The 22,460-nt window shown below is 38.9% G+C and overlaps 2 long non-coding RNA genes across 3 annotated transcripts; both read right to left on the bottom strand.

Moving 5' to 3' along the window:
* Positions 1–732: 732 nt before the first annotated feature.
* On the bottom strand, positions 733–10,569 carry LOC144295660 (uncharacterized). Its single transcript, XR_013362722.1, has 3 exons — positions 10,023–10,569; positions 4,581–4,661; positions 733–1,856 (listed from the first exon to the last, which is right to left on the bottom strand). It is a non-coding gene; the product is annotated as an uncharacterized LOC144295660 (long non-coding RNA).
* Positions 10,570–14,376: 3,807 nt separating this feature from the next.
* Positions 14,377–22,421, bottom strand: LOC144295658 (uncharacterized). Of its 2 annotated transcripts, none has more exons than XR_013362721.1 (4): positions 21,955–22,421; positions 20,755–20,878; positions 19,019–19,132; positions 14,377–15,299 (listed from the first exon to the last, which is right to left on the bottom strand). It is a non-coding gene; the product is annotated as an uncharacterized LOC144295658 (long non-coding RNA). The 2 variants fall into 2 exon arrangements; XR_013362720.1 differs by lacking the exon at positions 14,377–15,299 and adding an exon at positions 18,500–18,607.
* Positions 22,422–22,460: the final 39 nt, after the last annotated feature.

Below are 22,460 nucleotides of genomic sequence, written 5' to 3'. Positions count from 1 at the left end.
AAATATATTCAACAATGCTCACAATCTTAAGCTCCAGAAACATTAAAAAAAAAAAAAAACAGCAGAAGGACAGGGGCACAGTATACCCACTAGTATCATTAAAATAAAAAAGATGAAAAATGATAGAAATGTATGTGAAGTATTTGGAACCCTTACACACCGTTGGTGGGATTGTAAATTGGTACAGTGGCAGTGATTAGAAAGGACCATGGGAGATTTCTTGCTGTTGCTGACATTGTTTCATGAGCTAAGAAATGATACTTGGGAAAGTTCATGGAGCTCCCTTTTATTGTTCTTACATCATAGCTTCAGACCTGGAAAGAGGATTAGTCTTGTTGCTCACATCAGCTATTCTCAGCCAGCTTGGTCTTTAACTCTCATTGTGATAGATTACTTGATTGGACTTTACTTTTCTTTGTTTCTAAGATACATGCAGATATTTTCTGTCTGAATCTAAAGCCCTTTGGATTCAATAGGATTGTACGATGCAAATATGTGCTCTGTATGTGGATAATTTTGAACATGATGAAATTTTACATTTTCCCTTCATTTTTAGACACGTATATTTCTTCTGCCTTTAAAAAATTAAACAACTGAATTTGGATAGCTCTAACATTTTGCCTAACTCTGGTCACAACATATATCATTCTACTGAAAGAAACTACATCTGTGCCATAAATAATTTTATTTAAAGTGAGTCTGATTAGCCAAAAAAAAAGTAGTAGTGCAAAATACTGTCAAATTAAAGTTTATTTTTTATTTTTTTATTTTTATTTTTTAAAAGATTTTATTTATTCATGAGAGATACACACAGAGAGAAAAGCAGAGACACAGGCAGAGGGAAAAGCAGGCTCCATGCAGGGAGCCAGACATGGGACTTGATTCTGGGTCTCCAGGATCACACCCTAGGCTGAAGGTCGAGCTAAACTGCTGAGCCACCAGGGCTGCCCAATTTTATTTTTTAGAATAATATACAGTAGTCGCATGCCTGGGTGACTCGGTTGGTTAAGCATTCAACTCTTGGCTTCTGCTCAGGGTGTGATCTCAGGACCCTGAGATCAAGCCCCATGTCAGGTTCTATGCTGAGAATGGAGCCTGCTTAAGATTCTCTCTCTCCCTCGCCCTCTGCCCCTCCCTTCTGTGTGTACTGTCTCTCTTTCTTTCTAAAATAAATAATTTTTTGAACGATTTTATTTATATATTTATGAAAGACACAGAGAGAGAGGTGGAGACATAGGCAGAGAGAGAAGCAGGCTCCATGCTGGGAGTCCGATATGGAACTCGATCCCAGAACCCCGGGATCACAAGCTGAGCCAAAGGCAAATGCTCAACCACTGGACCACACAGTCGTCCCTAAAATAAATAATTTTTACAAAAGGCGTAACATACATTAGTTGTGGCTGAAACTTAAATACAGACATAGATTCAGATCCAAGTTCTATTTTTCAAGAGTTCCATAGCTTGGGTTTTTTGTTTTCCTTAGCGTTCAGCAGGATTCATGTGTTAAACTAGGGTAATAACATCCTTTTATTTTATATGGCTATTTTGAGAATTAAATGAATAGCATAATTTTAGGCCACCTTGAAATCTTATATATTATAGCTTTTTTTTTTTTTTTTTTACATTGTAGCTATTCTTATGATGATATTCTCATTATAGAGAACTTGGAAGATGGAGAAAACAAAGAAAAAGCTCACATATAGTACCACAACCATAGATCAGTGAAGATACAGCCTTGTGAGCCTTTATCCAAGAAGGTAATGACTGTTTCCAGGATCCATCCATGTGTATGGCTCTCCTGTGTTCTCTGGCTTATCATGCTCCTCCTCCATCTCATGGCTGTGGCTTCCATTGTGCTGTTGAGAGGTAAGCACAGGGTGGAAAGGTCTGATCAGGAAGCCCAATTGACCTCAGTCAAGAACAGGTTTACAGTTGGCTAAGTCATTCACACATTTGGAACGCCTTCCAGCTCTGATATCCCATTGTTCTGTCTCCTCATCCATCAACAACTCTGTGGCAAAAATATCGTCTTATGCTCTGACACATTGGTTCCCTGGCATCTGCAGATTAAACATGCATTTGATGAATGGGATCTCTCTGCATCATACCAGACACCTGGCTACAACCATTTTATGTTTATTTGCCCTGGCTTCATGTCTGCACTGCCCAGATGAGTCATTTTGTAAACCTTTTGTCAAAGCACTATAAAGGGACATATATTAATGACTAAAACTGCAAGGCTCAATCTTTAAGGCCCTCTCTCATATTTTCAACAGATGTTTAGTACTTTGGCCTATTTTTCCAGGGACTGTGACTCTTAGCTATTGAACATAATAATAAATAAGTATACCTTAAATCATGTTCTGTGAGTAAATTTTCCTTTTCATTCCTTTATTTGGTTATACTCCTATTACACAATCTCTTGGTCACCTGACTATCTGCTTCTTATCACTTCATTAATTTAAATAATTTATCATGTACATTTTTGAATTTTGGTCTTGTCACTAAGGGGTGCTTCTGGGAGAATGGTTAACTATGTCAGTTTTTTCATTTTGTTATCCTCAGAGCATACTGAAGTACCTGGCACGTAGAATAGAGCCAATACATATTATCACTTTTAATAATATCTATAATGCCCTGCGCTGAGGATATAATCACATTTATTAGACAAATCACTCATTAGCAAAGCAGACACACAACATTCATACAAATGTTCTGCAAGATTGGGCAATTCTGAGAGTGTCATTCAGGAAGATAGGACAATCATCAGGATCTCTGCCTTTTTGCCTGCGCAGTGCTATCAAAACCCATCTTAAACCAATGGCCAATTAGGGGACTATAAAATGGTAAGTCTAAGGCACAATGCTTGAGTGTGGGTTAGAAACTTAACTGTGTTCTTATAGGCACTTTAGGCTACGGTAGAGAATAGCTCTAAACTCTTGTAGTGAATCCACTTACCGTCAAAACTTAATTTCATCAATAAGAGTTCTAATAGTCATCATGGTAATAAGTCACCAGTTTTTCCTGACAGTGTGCTAGGGTATGTTTCTTATAATGGAAATACAATTACCAGATGGCTTGTAGTAGCTTCCCCAAGAGACAGAGCTGAGGGCCAGTCCCTGTTAAAGCGTAAACTGGCTGGCACATATGTAATATCACACTGATAAACTGAAGCATTTAAAGTGAGCTGGTGACTCTGTGACACTCTATTCAATGCTACAGTTTAAAAAAAAAGAGGAGGACCTTCCAAGGCTGGGTGAAGGAAGCGCCTTCTAAGAAGAGGGGACAGTTTGCAGCACCTCGGACCTTCCAAATCTATTTCTACCTCAGATCCTTTGCACTTACTTTCCCTTCACCTGGAAGGTTCTTCCCCTAGGTGTTCTCATGGGTCCCTTCATTGCATCACTCATGGTTCTGCTCAAAAGAAAAAGCTTCCACAGAGCATTTAGACTTTCTTTCTTTTCTTTCTTTCTTCTTTCTTTCTTTCTTTCTTTCTTTCTTTCTTTCTTTCTTTCTTTTTCTTTCTTTCTTTTTTTTTCTTTTTATATGTATTTGTTTAAATCCTTGCAAAAGATGATTATTTTCACATGCAAAAAAAAATCACTAATTAAAAAAAAATCATCTCTACTGATATGTGTAATGTGGGAGAATGATATTAGCACTGGGCAGAAAATCAGCAGATGTGGGTTCACTTCCCAACTGGCCACTTACTTCAAGCTGTTTCTTCATTTTTAAGTGGACATGCCAACACTAATTCAATGAAGCTAGTCCAAGATATAGCACATGCAAAGGGGTACTCTACCATTGTATATGCACTAAGTAGTTTAGTAAAAGTCAGGTTTAGTGAGATATTCACCTTCAGTAAAATTCACCCTTTTTAAATTCAATGAGTTTAGCCTTCACCACGATGAAGATATAGAATATTTTTATCACTCTTAAAAGTTCCTTTATGCCCCTTATCAGCTAATCATGTCTCTCAATATCCAGCCCTGACAACCACTGATTTAGGATTATGTCCCTAATTTCCAAAATGTCATGTAAATTTAGTATGTAGTCTTTTGAAAGAGTCTGGCCTCTTTCCCTAAACGTGGTGCTTTTAAGATGCATACACGCTGTTGGGTAAAAACAGTAGTTTGTTCTTTTTCATTGCTGAGAACTGTTCCATTATATTTATTAATTGTAATTTGTTTATCTATCAACTATCTGAATGGTTGTTTCTGGGTTTGAATTAGTACAAATAAAGCTTCTGTGAACCTGCTTGTGTAAGTCTTTGTATGGACATTTGTTTTCATTTCTCTGGGTAAATGCCTAGGAAGGAGATTGTTAGAATATACTTTCTTTATTTTTATTTTTTAATTTTTTTTTAATCTGAAAAATTTTTATTTCAAAAGTTTTGAGCTGCTTGTATTTCTTTTTCTTTTTTTAAAAAAAGACTATTTATTTGAGAGAGAGAGCACACACGAGGGGTGGAGGGGCAGAGGGAGAGGGAGAAGCAGGCTGAGCAAGGAGCCTACCGACTTGAGGCTCCATCCCAGGATCCCAACGTCATGACATGAGCCAAAGGCAGATGCTTAACTCACCGAGTCACCCAGGCTCCCCTGAGCTGCTTGTCTTATTTCTTAAGTGGTGAATTTGCCTTTAAGAAAAACTCTCCATTTTTTCTGAGGAGGAAAAAAGGAAAATTAAGCACCTACTTATCAATCTAGAGAAACATCTAAATGCAAGAAGGTGAACAATGGTGACTCTCCAGGCTGAGAATTAGGAGCTATTTTTAGTGATATAAACTAGATAGATGTTTTAACAGAACTAAGTAATTTCCTTAAGTGAGGGATAAGAATTCCTTAGATAGAGTTCTGTGTGTTCTCCAGTGAACATTTGTTTGTAAGAGTATGGAGACACAATAAAGGGAGAGAATAAAGACATGCACACCTTTTTTCCCCTTAAATACCACGCTAGAGAAAAAGACTGAAGTGATCATAAGAGGATATTTTGGGATTTTCTTTTTTTTAAGATTTTATTTATTTATTCATGAGAAACACAGAGAGAGAGGAGAGACACAGGCAGAGGGAGAAGCAGGCTCCCTTTAGGGAACCCGATGTGGGACTTGATCCTGGAACCGGGATCACGCCCTGAGCCAAAGGTAGATGCTCAACTGCTGAGCCACCCAGGTGTCCCTGGTTTTGTTTTTGTTTTTGTTTTTGTTTAAGATTAATATAGGCTCTGGAAAAGTACATATGTAGGACTTTATGATATTCAAAGAACTAAACCACATATTGGAGTGGAGTTTATTCTGAAATAATAATCTTAAAAATCAAAGTATATCTGAAAATAAATACATCTAAAAAACAAATAAACGATATTCCTACTGCCTGCATTGTAAAAAGTTAATTATGAAAAGCAGGCTTTACATGAATGTGAGGAAAAACCATGGCCTCTTCTATCCAGAGCCAGAAAGGGGAGATTTGCTGTTGACTCTGAGACATAGGAATGTATATACATACAATGAAATATTACTCAGCCGTCAGAAAGGAAAAATATCGACCATGTGCTTCGAGGTGGATGGAACTGGAGGGTATTATGCTGAGTGAAGTAAGTCAATCCGAGAAGGACAATCATCATATGGTTTCACTGACACAGGGAATATAAAAAAAACAGTGAAAGGGATTATAGGGGAAAGGAAAGAAAATGAGTAGGAAAAATTGGAGAGGGTGACAGACATGAGAGACTCCTAACTCTGGGAAACGAACAAGGGGAAGGGGAGGTGGGCGGGGGGATGGGGTGACTAGGTGATGGGCACTGAGGGGGCACTTGATGGGATGAGCACTGGGTGTTCATTTGATGGGATGAGCACTGGGTGTTATGCTATATGTTGGCAAATTGAACTCCAATAATGACATGGGCAGAGCTAAGAGTGAGGAGCAGGTGGAAATTAAGCCCTGCCCCTTGAAGCCAGGCTGCAGGAGATTCTGTGGTCTCTGAAATGCTTAGTCCATTATTTTATTCAATATATTTAAATAAAATATAGTACATTGTTGAATGGAGTATATTTTAAAATGTCTAGTTAGTCTTTTTGTGGTTTTAAATTGCTATAAAATATGTTTCTTTTCTGCAAGTGATGTTTAAAGGCCAGGAAGTCACTTACATTTTTATTATTTTAATGATATTTTTTGTTAAACCATATGGCTCTGCCTTGTCATTAATTAGACATTAACCAAAGAACCCATCACATTCAAGCAAGAGCTAAACTCAGCAAAAATCAATATTTTTAAATCCTAGCCTCCAGCTCTTCATGAAGATAGGTCTTGGAATAGAAGCTTGCCACACTGGAAGGAAAATTTTTGAAAAAGAAAAAGGCAAAACAGACCAGCTATAAAACTTTTGTTTTACTTGTCAAAATCTAACTTGAAAATAATTCTCTAAGCTATGTCTATACTGTTGATTGTGGAGGCCAAGAAAAATCAAGGCCATTCTACCTCAAGTTTAGCATTAGCACAAGTACAGCCATCTTAGGCCCCTGGGAATAGAGCTGAACTTTACAGGAAAAACTGCAGAATGTCCTCAATGTCCTTGGCAGGGAATCCCATATCAGAAAGACAGTAAAGCTCAGAATGCCCTCAGCGGAGAATCCCGTATCAGATCTTAAGAAACTCCCCCACCCTTTCCTCCATATCGGAGTGGAAAAAATTCCTCCAGCCCTTCTGAAAATCCCCTAGACCAGCCCATAAAAAACCCAGCTATAACCCACCTCGGGGTCCAAGTTCCTGCTCCGCTGTGTCGGGTGTACTTGGACGCAAGCTCCAGCTTGTAATAAACCCTCGTGTGTTTGCATCGGGGTCAGCTCCTCGGTGGTTTCTCGGATTCGCGATCTTGGGCACAACATTGGTCTATAGAAAACTTTTAATATCTAGCATAGACCCAAGGGGGCCCATTTTAGAAACTCATTAATTTTGTATTGAATCAATGTAAAAAAAAGAAAAAGAATTAACTAAAGTATATAGTCCAGGCTACCTCATAGAGACAAGGTTCAGAGATGTCAAGTGCCTAGCCAAAGTCACATAGTCAGAGTCACTAAAATGGTACTAGACTATGTGTTATTTGGTTATCAAACCAAAATTATTTCCTCTACTCTACAAACACCTTGGACTTGGGTTTTTGAAACTCCAATTCAGTTTTAAAACTAATTTTTTTTCCTAAAGACATTTTTCCCCAGTGATGGTGAATTTTATGTGTCAAATTGGCTAGACTAGGGTACCTGGTTGTTTGGTCAAACAGCAGTCTAGATGTTGCTGTGAAGGTATTTTTTAGATGTGATTAAAATTTAAATCAGATTTTCGATAAAGAAGATACCTCTCCATAATGTGAATGGGGCTCATCCTATCAGTTGAAAGTTTTAAGAGAAGAGACTTATGTAGAAGGAAGAAATTCTCTCTCCAGACTGCCTGCGGATTCAGGAGTACAGTATCAAAAGCGAAGTAAGTCAGAAAAAGAAAGACAAATGCTATCTGATATCACTTATACGTGGAGCCTAAAAGAGCCAAACTTGGAAAAACAGAGAATAGAGTGGTGGTTACCAGGAATTGGTGTGGGAGAAATGAGGAGATATTGGTCAAAGGGTACAACTTCCAGTTATATGATTAACGAGTTTGGGGATTTAATTTACATCATGGTGATTATAGCTAATAATTCTTCTTCATTTACTTGAATAATGTTAAGAAGAGATCTTTAAAAAAAAAAGCTTTATTTATTCATGAGAGATACACAGAGAAAGGCAGAGACACAGACAGAGGGAGAAGCAGGCTCCCTGCAGGGAATCTGATGCAGGACTCGATCCCAAGACCCCAGTATCACGACCCGAGCCAAAGGCAGACGCTCAACCACTGAACCACCCAGGCGCCCTTAAGAAGAGATCTTAAATGTTTTCATCACAAAAAAGAAATGGTAACCATGGGATGTGATAGACATGTTAGCTAATGGTGGCCATAACTATTTTGCAATATATGCATGTATCAACACACTGTACACTTTAAACTTACACAATATAATGTATCATTTATATCTTATAAAACCAACTTATAAAGCTGGGGGTAAATTACTCTTGTGCCCAAGATCACGAATCTGAGAAACCACCAAGGAGCCGACACCGATGCAAGTACACGAGGGTTTATTTGCAAGCTCGAGCTTGGGTCCAAGTATACCCGACACAGCGGAGCAGGGACTTGGACCCCAAAGTAGGTTACAGCTGGGTTTTTTATAGGCTGGTCTAGGGGATTTTCAGAAGGGATGGAGGAATTTCTCAAGTTTTGTGTACATTCTGATATGGGGCTTTCAAGGGCATTGAGCTCTGTACTAATTCTAATATGGGAATTTCTACCATGGGCATGGGCTCTGTTGTCTTTCTGATATGGGATTCTCTGCCGAGAGCAATTCTGAGCTCTGCTGTCTTTCTGATATGGGATTCCCTGCCGAGGACATTCTGCAGTTTTTCCTGTAAAGTTCAGCTCTTATTCCCAGGGGCCTAAGATGGCTGTACTTGTGCTAATGCTAAACTTGAGGTGGGATGGCCTTAATTTTTCTCAGCCTCCACATTACCAGCCTGCAGTCTGCCCTGCAAATTTGAAATTTGCCAGCCCCCACAAGTACATGAACCAATTCCTTAAAACAAATGAGCCGATTCCTTAAAATACAAGCCTATTTACATCTATCATCTATCTATCTATCTATCTATCGGCTCTGTTTCTCTGGAGATTTCTAATATAGTCTCCAATAAAATTTACAGATGAACAGAATTTTTTAAAATGTGTGTTGTTTGATAGGTCAAGTAATATTCTGGGCGCTGAGCAATAAGAGGACTTTAGGGATCATCTTAAAGCATTCTGAGTGGAAAAGGGACCATGAAGTTGCCTCATCCTGGGGTAGATTGCTATGAAATTGTATACACTCAATTAGGCATGGTCCTGAAGAATGAGATAATCCATCTAGTTGCCTGGTTCTTGCTGGGGGTCCAGCTCTCAGACCTGTTCTTGCTGGGGGTCCTATAATCCTCATCTTTCAATAGACTTTCTTCAGCCATCTTCTTGAGATTGGGCTCCTTTCTTGATAGAAAATTTTCTATACTTTTCTCTAGGAAACATCTCAGCTCAAAATTATACTTAAACATTTCCACTGAAATCTTTCTCTATCATCATATTAGGCAATCTATGCAGGAAAAACTCAAGCTATATTTATCCACTTTGATTAATACAAATAAATCCCTATTAAAGATTTTCATGAGCAAGAATCTATATATACAGCGCTATATATAAGTTTTCACAGCACTCTAATGTAGAGGTAAAATTATTATGTAATGCAAGCACTGTAAAAGAGGGGCCTCTGAAGAGTGAGGGGTCCCTCTAATTCCTCATTATTATTATAGCGACATTTCAACTCAAGGAAAAACCTACCCATTGTCATAAACTAAGATTATCTCTATTTAATTAGTTGTTGGGTTAGAACTCTGTGAGTTCTGTCAACCCCCTCGCAAAACTTTCCCCAAGCCTCAGACTTACAGACTGTTACTCATCTCAAAGACTTATCTATTATAAATTCTTGAAGGAAATCCATTGTATTCTCCATGCCATGAACTTCCTCCAGCATCCCCATCTCAGGAGGCCACCTATGAAAGTGTCTTCCCTAGCCTGGCAAGCTTGGCCTAGGGCTGCAGGAGGAAAACAATAGAAAAATCATTTCCCGGAGAGAGACAGCTTCCTCTCCTCATGACTCTAAGGATGCCAGAGTGATTGATAGCTGCTAAATCCTATTCAGCAAGTTAATTTATGTCAAATCTAGAAACAGCCAGCAGCTTGGATTAGAGGGTTTCCTCCCAGGGAGCAATCTTTTCCCTTGATCAAACTTCTGCTATGATCTACCGACCTGCCACAACTCACAAAGATCCGAGGTGGGAGAGGTCACAGAAATTCACCAGAAGGGGAGAAAAAGGCTGTGCTCCTGTCTGGAGGGAGGATGAGAAGGTACCAAGAACTCACCATTTCCTGCTGGCCTGCAATTCCGGGTCTGTTTGTCCTCTGCTCACTCAGCCTGCGTTCACTCAGAGCATGCACTGAGCTGCAAGGTTAGGCACATACATTTTTACACATGTGGAAGTGCCAACTTCTAACACTGATGGCAGATGACTTTACCTCGAGATCACTTTGCTTCTCTTGAAATTTGTTTAAAAAAATCTGCATGGACTTTATTCTGAAACAAGACAGTATTTATTTATAATTATTTCTTAGGTATACCATGCATGCTGCTCAGCAAGAGAAATATAATGGACTGGGGATCTCAGTGGTTATGCTGCAGAGAAGCCAGACAGATTATGTGCTTATAGACACTCAAACAATGTTAGGGTCATTTGTTACACAGAGTTGAAGATTGAGTTTTATTATTCTGGTTCATAAAGCAGGGTTACTCTTACTGAAAAATAGTTAATGGGCTGTCACTAAATAACCACCTAACCTCTGGTACCAGCCAGGGTTCAACTAAAGAAGCAGTGCCATTAGGTGATATATATTAAACAATTCATTGCAAGAATTGACTCCTGCAGTTGTCAGGGGGTAGGAGGAGGCAAGTCTGCAATCTGGGGAGGCTGTAGGCCAGGCGGGGCTGGAAATCTCATCCACACAGACACGATTAAATCTGTTAGCAGAATTTCTTCTTTAGGGCAGGTTCCACTTTGCTCCTAAATCCTTTCAACTGATTGAACCAGGCCCACCCAGATTATCTAGAATAACCTCCTTATTTTAAGGTCACCTGATAAGCAACCTTAATTCCATCTGCAACTCTAATTCTCCCTTGTCATATAACATAACGTATTGACAGATAGTGGACATCTTTGGGGGCTATTTTTCTGCCTATACATCTCTCTAACAACATTTTTGTTGTTGTTGTTGTTGAGGAAGAGAGAAAATCTCCTCACACAGGTCAAGAAATACTACCTTCTGCCCTAGCACCGTCTCTCAAATCATCCCCTAAAAGGTACCTGAACTGGTTTTCTTTTTAACGTCCCTACGGTGGGTGTCACAGAGAACTAATTTTCCTTGGCTGATGGCACTTGGATATGAAGGAATTTGTGAGAATTTTCTCCACCAATACTTATTGTGTACAAGTGGTTGCTTCCAAACCCCCAAGAAAGTATTTTAAATTGTCACTCGATTTTGAAAGAAGGTAAGATTTAAAGAAAATGAATTGGATGTTGCTACAGGCCAGAGAAATCTATTGGGGTAGGATGATGTCGGTGACATTCATTTATTTGGACAGTATGGGTTGTATTTTTTCACTCAAGTCTCAAAATAATAATCTGACAAAGATAATGATTGAAGATTAAATTATATCTCATGCATAAAAACACTTTTAAAAGGTGAAAGCACTATCACTACACCATTAAGAGTCAAATTCTAGAGCCTAAAACGACCAGAAATCATCTAATTTCATCAAAGATACTATGCACTTGCTTTTTTCTCTTCAATACTTTCTTTGATGCCTCTTCTGAAAGTTCAGCAGAAAGTTTTCTCCAGAGGCTTGGACTTCCTCTCGTGTTTCATATCTCAAGTTACTAACCTCATTTTCAGGGCAGAACAACTTATATATAATTCATCTTTACATTTCTAAACTCATGAAAATGACTTTCAGTTTCCAAAGAGTTAGTAACACAAAGTAAGCATTGCACATATTTTTAACATTCGTGTCCTCTAATGTTCCTACAAAATGTTATCTTTTGGTTAAAGATAGAGTTGGGGCATTAATGTGGCTTTTTTTTTTTAACATTTATTTATTTATTTTAGAGAGAGAGCATGAGTGAACATGAGCAGAAGGGACAGAGGGAGAGGGAGAGAGAATCTCAAGCAGTTTCAGCTGAGGGTGGAGTCCAACACAGGGTTCAATCTCACGACCCATCATGACCTGGGCTGAAATCACCAGTCAGACATTTAACCAACTGAGCCACCCAGGTGCCTCATCCATTGTCTTCTTTTGTGTTTGTTACTGCAACCTTCACCTCAACCATACCTTGTGCTACAGTCCCAGAGTCCCACCACCAACCATCTCTGTCCTGTTTCTGGGCACAACAGATTTCAATGCCTATAGTACCTTCTCTACTGCTGATCACCTTCGATAGTTGCCACTTGCCTTTCAAATGTCAGCTTACATGTCTCCTCATTCAGGAAAGCTTCCCTGACCACTCGCAAACTGGGTCAGCTTCTTCTCCAATGTGATCCTCTGCCCTGTGCTCACCCCTTATCCTACCTTTAGCACAGTGTATGGATCTTTCTTGTTTCGTTCTCTGTCTTCTCCTGAAGGACTGTCCATCTTTCTATCCTTAATGCCCAGCACAGTCAAGGCTCTGAGTACATATTGTGGAATAAATGAGTGAATGAGGAACTGAAAGAAGGAACCATGTGGCCTCTCATTCCCCCAGGCCTGGGCACAGTGTCCACTAAATTGTCATGCCTCCATCCACTTCTCTTCTCCCTCTGAGGAATGCATGGGTATCCTGTGGTCACTGCAGATGCTTAGTGTCCAAGAACAGTGCTTCCAGAGGCCTGTGGATGATTTCATGCACCTGCTCTTTGTGGGTGACCTTGCCTTAGAACTTTTGATGTTAACTGTGACTCATAAGAGATGCTGAGCACATGACATGCTGAATTAGCTCCATGACACGTGAGAAGCCTGATCGAAGTCTGGGCAGCTGGTAAGGCATGAGCTGTGACTGTCACCATCTAAGTCCTGTGAGAAATTTATTCACATAATGCTTTTAATAAGCTTATATTGGGAGAGGACAAAATCAGAATTTGGATCTTTATTTGTAGAAACATTCAATAGCATCTTAGAAATATCTTCTTTTAAGTGAATTTCTGGCAAGAATTGACATTATTTGACAGAGAATTGCAGCTCTGAGTAGCATTGCCCTGAAAGTAGTCTTTCTATTCTCTTTTGAAACACTGCTGGTCCTTGGTAGTTTCCCCATCAATCATGCTCAGCCTGCCTGCTGGTTTGTCTAGTGAGACTCATGGGAAAGACATTCTTCCTTCCCTTTCTTTTCATTCTCCCCTTGTGGTGTAGAAGAGAGGGAAATGGAGGAAGAGGAAATAGATTTGTTTAGTGATTAATGTGAGAAAAAAAAATCAATCTCGCCCTGGCCTAATTTGACAGCTGACTTTTCCATCAGGACTGATTCCTGTTGTAAATACATGCAATAGTTTACAGCTTTTGTTCTTGATTTTAGCATGCAGGTGACAAGAGAGTCCAAATAACAATCCCAGCAAGGGAATTGGCTTCTTAAAGATTACAAACATCTAGTTGTTAACCATTTGACCGCTTTAAGTTAGGAAATTTAATCTTCCTGTTTTATTTCTTCATTATTCATAATATCTGCTCATGGAGGGGCCTTTAGTTCCTTTATATATATTTTTAAAGTATATAGTGATTGCCTGCTATATGTCAGACTCTGCTGAGTGCTAGTGAGGCACCATCTTTGTTACTGTGTGTATGCTCAGTGCTGGAAAGATACGTTAATTATGTCATAGCCCTAATAAATGTAAAATTATAATTGTAAAGATGGCAAAAGAGAAATACACAGCTCTATCAGTTAGTTATTTCTGATAGCAAGAACCAAAAGGTACCTCAGCACCAATGAAAAATCAAATTTCTTTAGTCTTGTAGTTCAGTGAGGATCAGTGATCTAAGATGGGCTTCACTGGGGTGGCTCTGCTGACTTGCCTTTCATGCTCCTCTTGGACCCAGCAGGCAGCCCAGGAGGGTTCTTCTCATGGCAAGGGCAGAGACATGAGAAGACAAAATGAATTATGCATGACCTTTTCAAAATTCTTCCCTGTTATCCACTTTCATGTCATTAGCCAGTGGAAACCAATACCAAGCCCAACATCAATGGATGGGGAAAAATATTCTTCTCTTGGAAATGGGGAGAATAATAATAATCCAACTTATGGCACTGGCTCTTGGAGAGTACTTTGTGGATGATTTAAGTAGGAGTGAACTAAGTGAGGCAGGAGATGAACAATTTGACTGGTGAGAAGGGACATGGTGAGTTTGAGTTATTGAAAGAAGGTCAATGAGGTTGGGGATCAGAGGATGAGCAGCAACATGAAGTAAACTAAATCTAGAGGGATAAAGAAGGGCCAGAGCACAGAGTGATTGGTAGGCTATGTTAAAGACGTTGAATTTTTATTTCAAAGATTCAATATTTAGTCCTGGAAAGGTATTTATACATCATGCTATTTATTCTCTTTCCCTCCTTCCTTTTCTTCTTTGTAAATTTGGGACAAAAATGAAAGCATATAATTATTATACAAAAGTATAAAACTAAATAATATGGATATAGTTTTCAATATATACTTTTAAAAAGTAACAGCAAGCCAGGAATTTCTTTAGTTTTTTAATTTTTTCCATTTTGAGTGGTTTATTCTACTTTATGCTTCTTCCTAAACTTAAGATAATACCATGGTTAAATTTAAGCAGAAAATTGATGCTACAAAGTGATCTTTTTAAGATGGTCTGGCTAAATAAATAAAATATTCTGGCAATAGCATCTGAAATTGCATTGCATCTTATATTAATGTGGAATATTTGTGCATTTTGCTCAAAAAGTAATAAAAATAGCACACTGAGTAAATCTAGATACTTTTCTTTTGCTTATCCATATTTCAACTATGCATATTTATTTGGTAAGTGGACTCAAGTCAGAGGCCTAGTGTAAGCCTTCTCTTGCCTCATTTCCTCCTTACAGAATATTCTAATTTCCACTCAAAGATACATTTTTAAAATTTCTTGGCAAAAAGTATTTTAATAATGTGAAATATATCTAGGATAAAAATACATTTTTGATCCAGTCCAGGATAATTCTGAGAGCGAAATCAAGACCCATTATGAATAACATATAGACCAAGACTATCCTGGGCAAACTGGATATCTGCTCATTCTAAATATATCCAGGTAGAATTAAGCCCCTTAAGACAAAATGCGGTTCTTCTCCCCTGTATGGCTAGGAAGATGATTACCAGTACAGGGTCTTGTGCATGATACCGGAGGTGTGATTTAACTTGGGAATTACAAAAGCTGACAAAAGATTGGTTGCTAATGACTGGAAGGATAAAGCATGTCTTCTGTGGAGAATTGTGTGTGCAGAGAAGGTACAGGCTCTAGTGTCTGACAGACCTGTGTTTACCACTCACAGTGCACTGGGGACACATTGTGTTACCATCCCATGCCTCGGTTTCCTCTTCAGCAACGCAAAGACTTGTGAGAATCTGATGAGATAATACGTAACATATAGTAAACATTCAACAAAGGTTACTATATGTAGGAAACTAAAAAGATTACATAGTGGATTATGGGACCAATGTCCAGTTCCTCATTGGTGATAACCTTTAAGTAAGGTGACCAAGAGACAATTTCCAGTAGAGCCCCCTGTGTACCCCAATTTCCTTGTCCCCTGAGCTGTTTTAGGACACCTGCTGCTTTCTCCAAAGGCCTTGTTATGCATTTCAGAAAGTGCCTGGTTTTTGTATTGCAGATGCTACAAGCAGACACTGTTGACTGAATCCTCATGAACCACCAACTCGAGATCTTTTTTTCCCTCCTGCACTCTCTATGGGATGCCAGCTCTCCATGCCACCTGTGGATGGACACAGTTGCTCTCTGCTGAGATCAGAATTGGACACAAGGTGGAAGTGGAAAATTTTCAAACGTTTTTTTGGAAGTAAGAGATTTTAAGCTTAAAACAACAGCTGAGAGTGGGTCTTTTGCACAGCTTCCCAACACTTCCTAATATGATCTAGTGAAAACAGTTCAGGGATAGTGTTGCTGAATTATTTCCTCCTTTTGTCTTTGGGCTAAATTTCATCAACACCTCTGTGTAGTTATCTAGTCAGTGTCAAGGTGCTACCTCATCCCCAGATGCCTACCAGGATTTCAGCCAGATTTTTGTTGCTCACTCTGGATAGCAATATTCCAAATGTATTTAAGAGAGCACTTGCACACCAAACCCACTTTCAAGGTCAGATGGGGCTGGGAAATGCTGTGCACCATGGCTCCCTCTTAGAGATTCATAACTCATTAGCATATTAAAGACTGGTATGTCCTTCAGTAAAGACATTGGGTCAACTTTGACTCAGCATAACACAAATTTATTTGACCATGGTGCCCTTTGGTCATTAACAACTATTAATAATCATGGCACTAGTAAGGGACTTCCACAGATAATGCTGCTCCATAAAATACCATTCTTTTCCTAGTTATCTCAGTTGTTCCTTTAAAAAACATCTGCTTTTGGGCAGACCTGGTGGCACAGCGGTTTAGCGCTGCCTACAGCCCAGGGCGTGATCCTGGAGACCTGGGATCAAGTCCCATGTCGGGTTCCCTGCATGGAGCCTGCTTCTCCCTCTGCCTGTGTCTCTGCCTCTCTCTCTCTGTGTATGTCTCTCATGAATAAATAAATAAAATAAAATGAAATAAATAATAACATCTGCTTTTGCAGACACCATGCAGAGGTGATCTGTTTTAGTGCTCTTGGAAGGCATATATGATGAGTAAATTCAGCTTGTAAGTGGTTTACATGATTACATGATAAATCTGTAGCACATGTAAATCATCCTAGAGTCTGTGCAGTATTAGACCTATTGGAAAGGAAATCAAGCTGCAGGTGCCCAATTAAGTACTTTAATAAAATATGAAAACAGAATGGATAACACAACTCATCTATTATTCCATCATTTATATGCAACTGATAAGCATGGAATAAATCTGGGGTTAAAAATAATAAATCCACTACACTGAATTCTGATTTAAGAGACTAAAACTCTGAGGGGCTTGGGCTAGCCAAGTAAATGGGGTTAAGGCAGCCAAATTATCATTTTTGCCTGTTCAGAAACTTAACTTCATGAATTTCTCTAGGTGTGATTCAATTCTGGGGGACTGATCCAAATACAGAACTCTTAGAGTCATAAATCTGAATATAAACTTATTTATTCATAATCGGGTGCAGGCCTCTAGGCATTACTCCATTAAAATCCTTGTGCCCACTCACATTCTGACTCCCTGGACCTCCGTGAGGACAGCTGCCTCTGGCTTTCCCCTGAGAGTGAATTTCTTTTCCCTAAAAGTTTGATGCCTGAGAGGTTCTGTGGTAGCCCCTGTGCCATCCTTATTTGGGAATCTTAGCCATGTGGGCAGTCCATCAATGAATCCAATCACTGCCTCTCCCATGAGACTCATCCATCCTCATGTAAATGGAACCCCTCTCAACAGTCTGGCTGGCTGACACAGACCCACCTATACATGTCTGATTTCACAACATATAGGCAGTTTAAGTTCTTGCACAAGGACACTGCATAAAATATTACAGAGATTTATATCCATGAATACTCAGCTGGTAATGACCATCAGTTATGGCACTGATAACATTTGGAAAACCACTTGGAAGTTCCATGGCAATAGCTATCATATACTGTTTCTTCCCCCAGGAGCAGTTAATTGTACAGATATTCAAATGGGGGATGGTCAATTTTCTATATACATGCATAATAACATGTGTTACATAGCTTTGAAAGTAAGTTTTGTGTTCATGTAGTGTGCTGCAGGATAAAGATGAAGTGAGCCACTTATACCGGTCTTTGCTAATGGCTTTCATCTTCTGAGTTTTTTCATCTATTCTTATCTCTTCCCTCCACTCCATACATTTTGAATATGAAATTATGTGGTTCCAAAGAAGTTCCTAACATAACTGTGTTACTATGTGATGGTAAAAAAGCAACTGTTAGTATATTTCCTAATGCCAGACATTACCAAAAGCACGCAAATACAGCACATGAAGGTAAAGGGGCAAGTCCTTCAGTGTAAATTTGGAGCTCACACATGTGGATCTATGTGTGAAAGCTGAATATTGCTATTCTTATCTTTCCAGAAAACATATTAGGCATCCCCATGCAGATGTCTTTGTTTAAAGCAGCAAAGAACAGAACAGCAGAGTACTAAAATGAGCCTCCAGGTCAGCCCTATACCAAGCCAGCCTCTCTGCTTCCCATTTACATTTTGAAATGGAGCAGATCTTCTTGAATATCCCCTTTGCCCTGAGCAAGCACTATTACCTGTGCCACTAGGGCTGATCAGCCACTTGAAGTCAATGATCAAAGTGTTATTTACTCTGTAAATTTGCTAATAGTTCAGGTATAATTTGGAAAGGTAATCAGACATTGCAGAGGGGAGCACTTGATGGGACGAGCATTGGGTATTATACTATATGTTGGCAAATTGAATTTAAACTAAAAAATGTAATAAAAAAAAAAAGAAAGGAAATCAGAATCGGCAGCCAGATATAATGCATAGGACACTAGTCAGGAAATAGGGAAATCCAAGTGTTTTTACATTTCCAGTTAGTCAAAATTACTGAGTACCTTTTCCCTAATAGAGGGGGTTAAGCATACCCAAAAAAAGAAAACACAGATCCTACCTATGTAGTTTTTTGAATAAAGTGCATTGGTTGGTTGGTTGGAAAGACTTTAGGATTCTTTCAGCCACTTCTCAGTATTAAGAATGCTGTTCTCAAAGTATCCAGTTACTGTAATTGCAACAGAGGCATTTCATAAAGTGGAAATGTGCATTTCTGTCATTCTTTTCTTGGGGGAGCAGGGTTGTTGTTGACTTTTTGTATTCAAAGTAAAAACTTTTTTTCTGTTGCATTCTATACACTTTGCACACCTTTACTCTTTGTTTTGCAAAGGTGTGAAGGATAGGATATTGCAACTAATTTGATAGATATAGATGAGTCAGTTAGGCCCAGAGATAGTAGGTGATGAATAAAACAGTAATTTGATGGGAAATCTCATAGGTAGTTTCACAACACCAATTGCTAGCAAGGTCATGGAGCAGTAGGAACTTGCATTTAAATGCAAGAGTTGGTAGAATGTGGCAGTATAGCCACTTTGGAAGACTATTTGGCAGTCTGTGATAAAGCTAAACACAGTCTTACCATATAATCCAGTGATCATGTTCCTGGTTTTCATTCAACTGATTTGAAAACTTATGTCCACACAAAAATGTGCATGCGAATGTTTATAGCAGCTGCATTTATAATTGCCAAAACCTGAAAGTACCAAGAACATCCTTAAATAGGTAAATGGATAAATTGTGGTACAGTTGATATTATTCAGTGATAAAAGTATAAGCTATCAAGCCAAAAAACACATGGATGAATCTTAAATTAATATTGCCAAGTGCAAGAAGCTCGTACAAAAAGACCATAGACTATGTGATTCCAAATATGTGAATTCTGGAAAAGGCAAAATTAGAGATAGTATAAAAATTGTCAGGGATGTGCAGGAGGGAAAAGGGATTGAATGGGTGATGTAAAGAAGATTTTTAGGGTGGCAGAATGATACTGTATGATACCGTAGTGATGGATACATGGCTTTACGCATTTGTCAAAGCCTACAGAACTTCACAGCAAAAGAACAAATGAATTAATGCATAAAATTTTAAAAAATCATTTAGGAGAGCAGGGATCCCAGGATGAAATACAGAAAGTGCCAAAATGATCTAAATGCATTTCAAATGTTTGAAACAACCTCACTTGAGGTGGGGTAAAAGGCTCTGACCCAGGTAATTTTGAAAAAGAGTAAGTCTGTAAGAACAAAGGTAAAAGAACTATACATAAGTACTAGACTCCAGTTGATAAGGTTGTTTCCTAGGGTTATGGTTTAACAATCGTGATATATGATGCATGTGCATTTGAAATAAGTAAATGGGTGGCAGACTGGGGAATCAGTTTTCTACCTGCTGAAGTAGGGGGTCAGAGAAAGGCCAGGGGAAATGCCTAGAATGATCTGTGTAGTAATGGATTAGAGGGAAGACATTAACATGAATTCACGGTTAGCTTAATGTAGATAGATTGCTATGTATAGAAATGCTCATGGATATGAGCGCGCGCGCGCACACACACACACACACACACATTAGTATTCATGGGGCCTAGAAGCAGTGACATTCTAGCAGAAATGAACACACCAACCACACAGAGCTTGGTGTCTAATGCCATTCTCCAATAAAAGGAAGCAGGGTTCTTTGGAAGAATGACTGATTCTAGGATTTGGCAGGGAATATATAAGATGAGCCTGGAATATCTTATAATGGTGGAACAGATTAAAACAATAACAACAACAAAAACAATGGGAATATGTCAAAGGGGCATAGCCAACTGAAAAAGATCCCAAAGACCAAAGATGGAATAATTTAAGTAACAAAATAAATAAAATAGCATTGGATGAGAATAAGTATCTATGAGTCCACATTGATATAAATAAATGATTGAATGAATAAATGACCCAAAAGAATAATTAATAATAAAAGAAGAGGTAAATCTCCCAGGCAGAATAATTTCATATAATTTATGTAGATATTCTGCCCTCAAGGAGGTGGAGCACAATTCCCCACTGCTGAAGTAAGTGGTTTTCTTCCAAAGAGTACAGTATGGAAAGGAGAATAAAAAATCACCTTTACATTTCAGTAACCTGAGAAACACTACCTCAGTCTGGGAATTAAGGTCCACATTGACAGCGGTGAGTCATGTTGGTAGTGGTACCCCTTGATATGATGTGGTATGAACGGCACTTTACTTCTGTGGCCTTCCTCTCCAAAACCTATAGCCCCAGACTAACCATGAGGAAAGCATCCAAAAAAATCCCAGTCCAGAGACATTCTACAACATACCTTACTGGTACTCCTGCAAACTGTCAAGATCGTCAAAAACAAGGAGAACGTGATAAACCATCATGGCCAAGAGGAGCCTAAGGAAATATGACAACTAATGTATCGCGGCATCCTAGATGGGATCCTAGAGAGGAAAAAGGAAATGGTATAAAAACTAAAGACATTTGAGTAAAGTATGGACTTTAGTTAATAATACTATGTCAACACAGGCTCAATGGGCAAATATACCATATTAAGGCAAGATGCTAATAGGGAACCTAGATGTGGGGTATATGGGAACTTTGTACTATCTTAATTTTTTCTGTAAATCTAAAACTGTTATAAAATAAAAAGTTTGTATTTAAAATACATATGGATATGTTCTGGTGTTATATGCTGCATCAGAAAAAAAATCACCAGGTCTTTGGATTTTCCTTAAATAAAAATTTGAAGTGGGTGGGGTTTCTTTCAAAAAACATGAATATGTTTTGAATAGAAATTATGGAAATGTTCACATGGCCAGAGGAATGATACATATTGAGTGAAACGCACATGTGCAGACTTGGAAACCAAATTCAAACATTGTATGAAATGAAGCAACACAGCAGAGGGAAGTGAAGCAGTCCACTGCATGACCCCAAAGCCCCATGTCTACAGTTGCCCCATTGCCAGGTATGCCAGAAATGACAAACCATCTCAATGACCCAGGAACACTTGGGCAATACCCTAAGGGCCCGGCAGCCCAGGTGACTCAGCGGTTTAGCGCCGCCTTTAGCCCAGGGCCGATCCTGGAGACCTAGGATCGAGTCCCACATCGGGCTCCCTGCACGGAGCCTGCTTCTCCCTCTGCCTGTGTCTCTGCCTCTCTCTCTGTGTCTTTCATGAATAAATAAATAAAATCTAAAAAAAAAAAAAAAAAAAAAAAAAAAAATACCCAAAAGGCCCAGATTACCACTATTTTTTTAAAAGTTAAGTTTATCCACTCAAATTCTTGTCATTAATCTCAGAGAAAAACTTGGATGACATTAATGCACTCATAAAAATTAGAATATCTGATTTTGATTAGCAGAGACTTGATAAATCTCTCTCCCCACTATCTGTAATTTTAAGAGAAAAAAACCCAAACCAACAACAATGCCACAGATTGCTGTAAAAACTACAACCCTACTTAGAGCAGAATAGTGTGTTACCATGTGAATGTGTTTTATTATTAATGCCCACCTCTTTTCAGTGCCTAATCCAGGCCACAAATCACATCATCATCTTGTCCTGCTCCCCTGAGGCGCACCCTCAGGCACACTGCTTCTCAAAATTAGAATCCCAATCAGAGCATTCCTGCTACATTTAAGTGAGTTTGAAAGAATGCTACTTAACCTCACAAGCTCACTAATGAATATGCAATAATGAAGACTAATCCATCCCAGAGTTCAATTTAGGTCAGCAAACAGAAACCTTCAAGGTATTTCTTGAGATGCTTTGGTAAGCCACTGAATACTACTTCAACCCAACCTGCACTGGCAATGTTTCATGCCAACCTCATCTGTCAGAGGCTGGAAAGACAGTAACAATTCTGGAGATGGGGTAGCAGAAATCCTGGGGTCTGGCCCTGGTTCTGCCACTAACTTAGCCTATTTGGATTTCCGAATCTTCAAATGTGAAATAAGGGGATTGGTCTAGAGGGGCACTTTACCAACTTCGCTACCGAAAAGGAACTTGAACATTAATCC

Source organism: Canis aureus, chromosome 24, assembly GCF_053574225.1.
Source record: "Canis aureus isolate CA01 chromosome 24, VMU_Caureus_v.1.0, whole genome shotgun sequence".
In the NCBI taxonomy this organism is placed as follows: Eukaryota; Metazoa; Chordata; class Mammalia; order Carnivora; family Canidae; genus Canis; species Canis aureus.
Note: the sequence above shows the minus strand (reverse complement) of the source record. Positions and strands in the feature narration are given on the sequence as shown.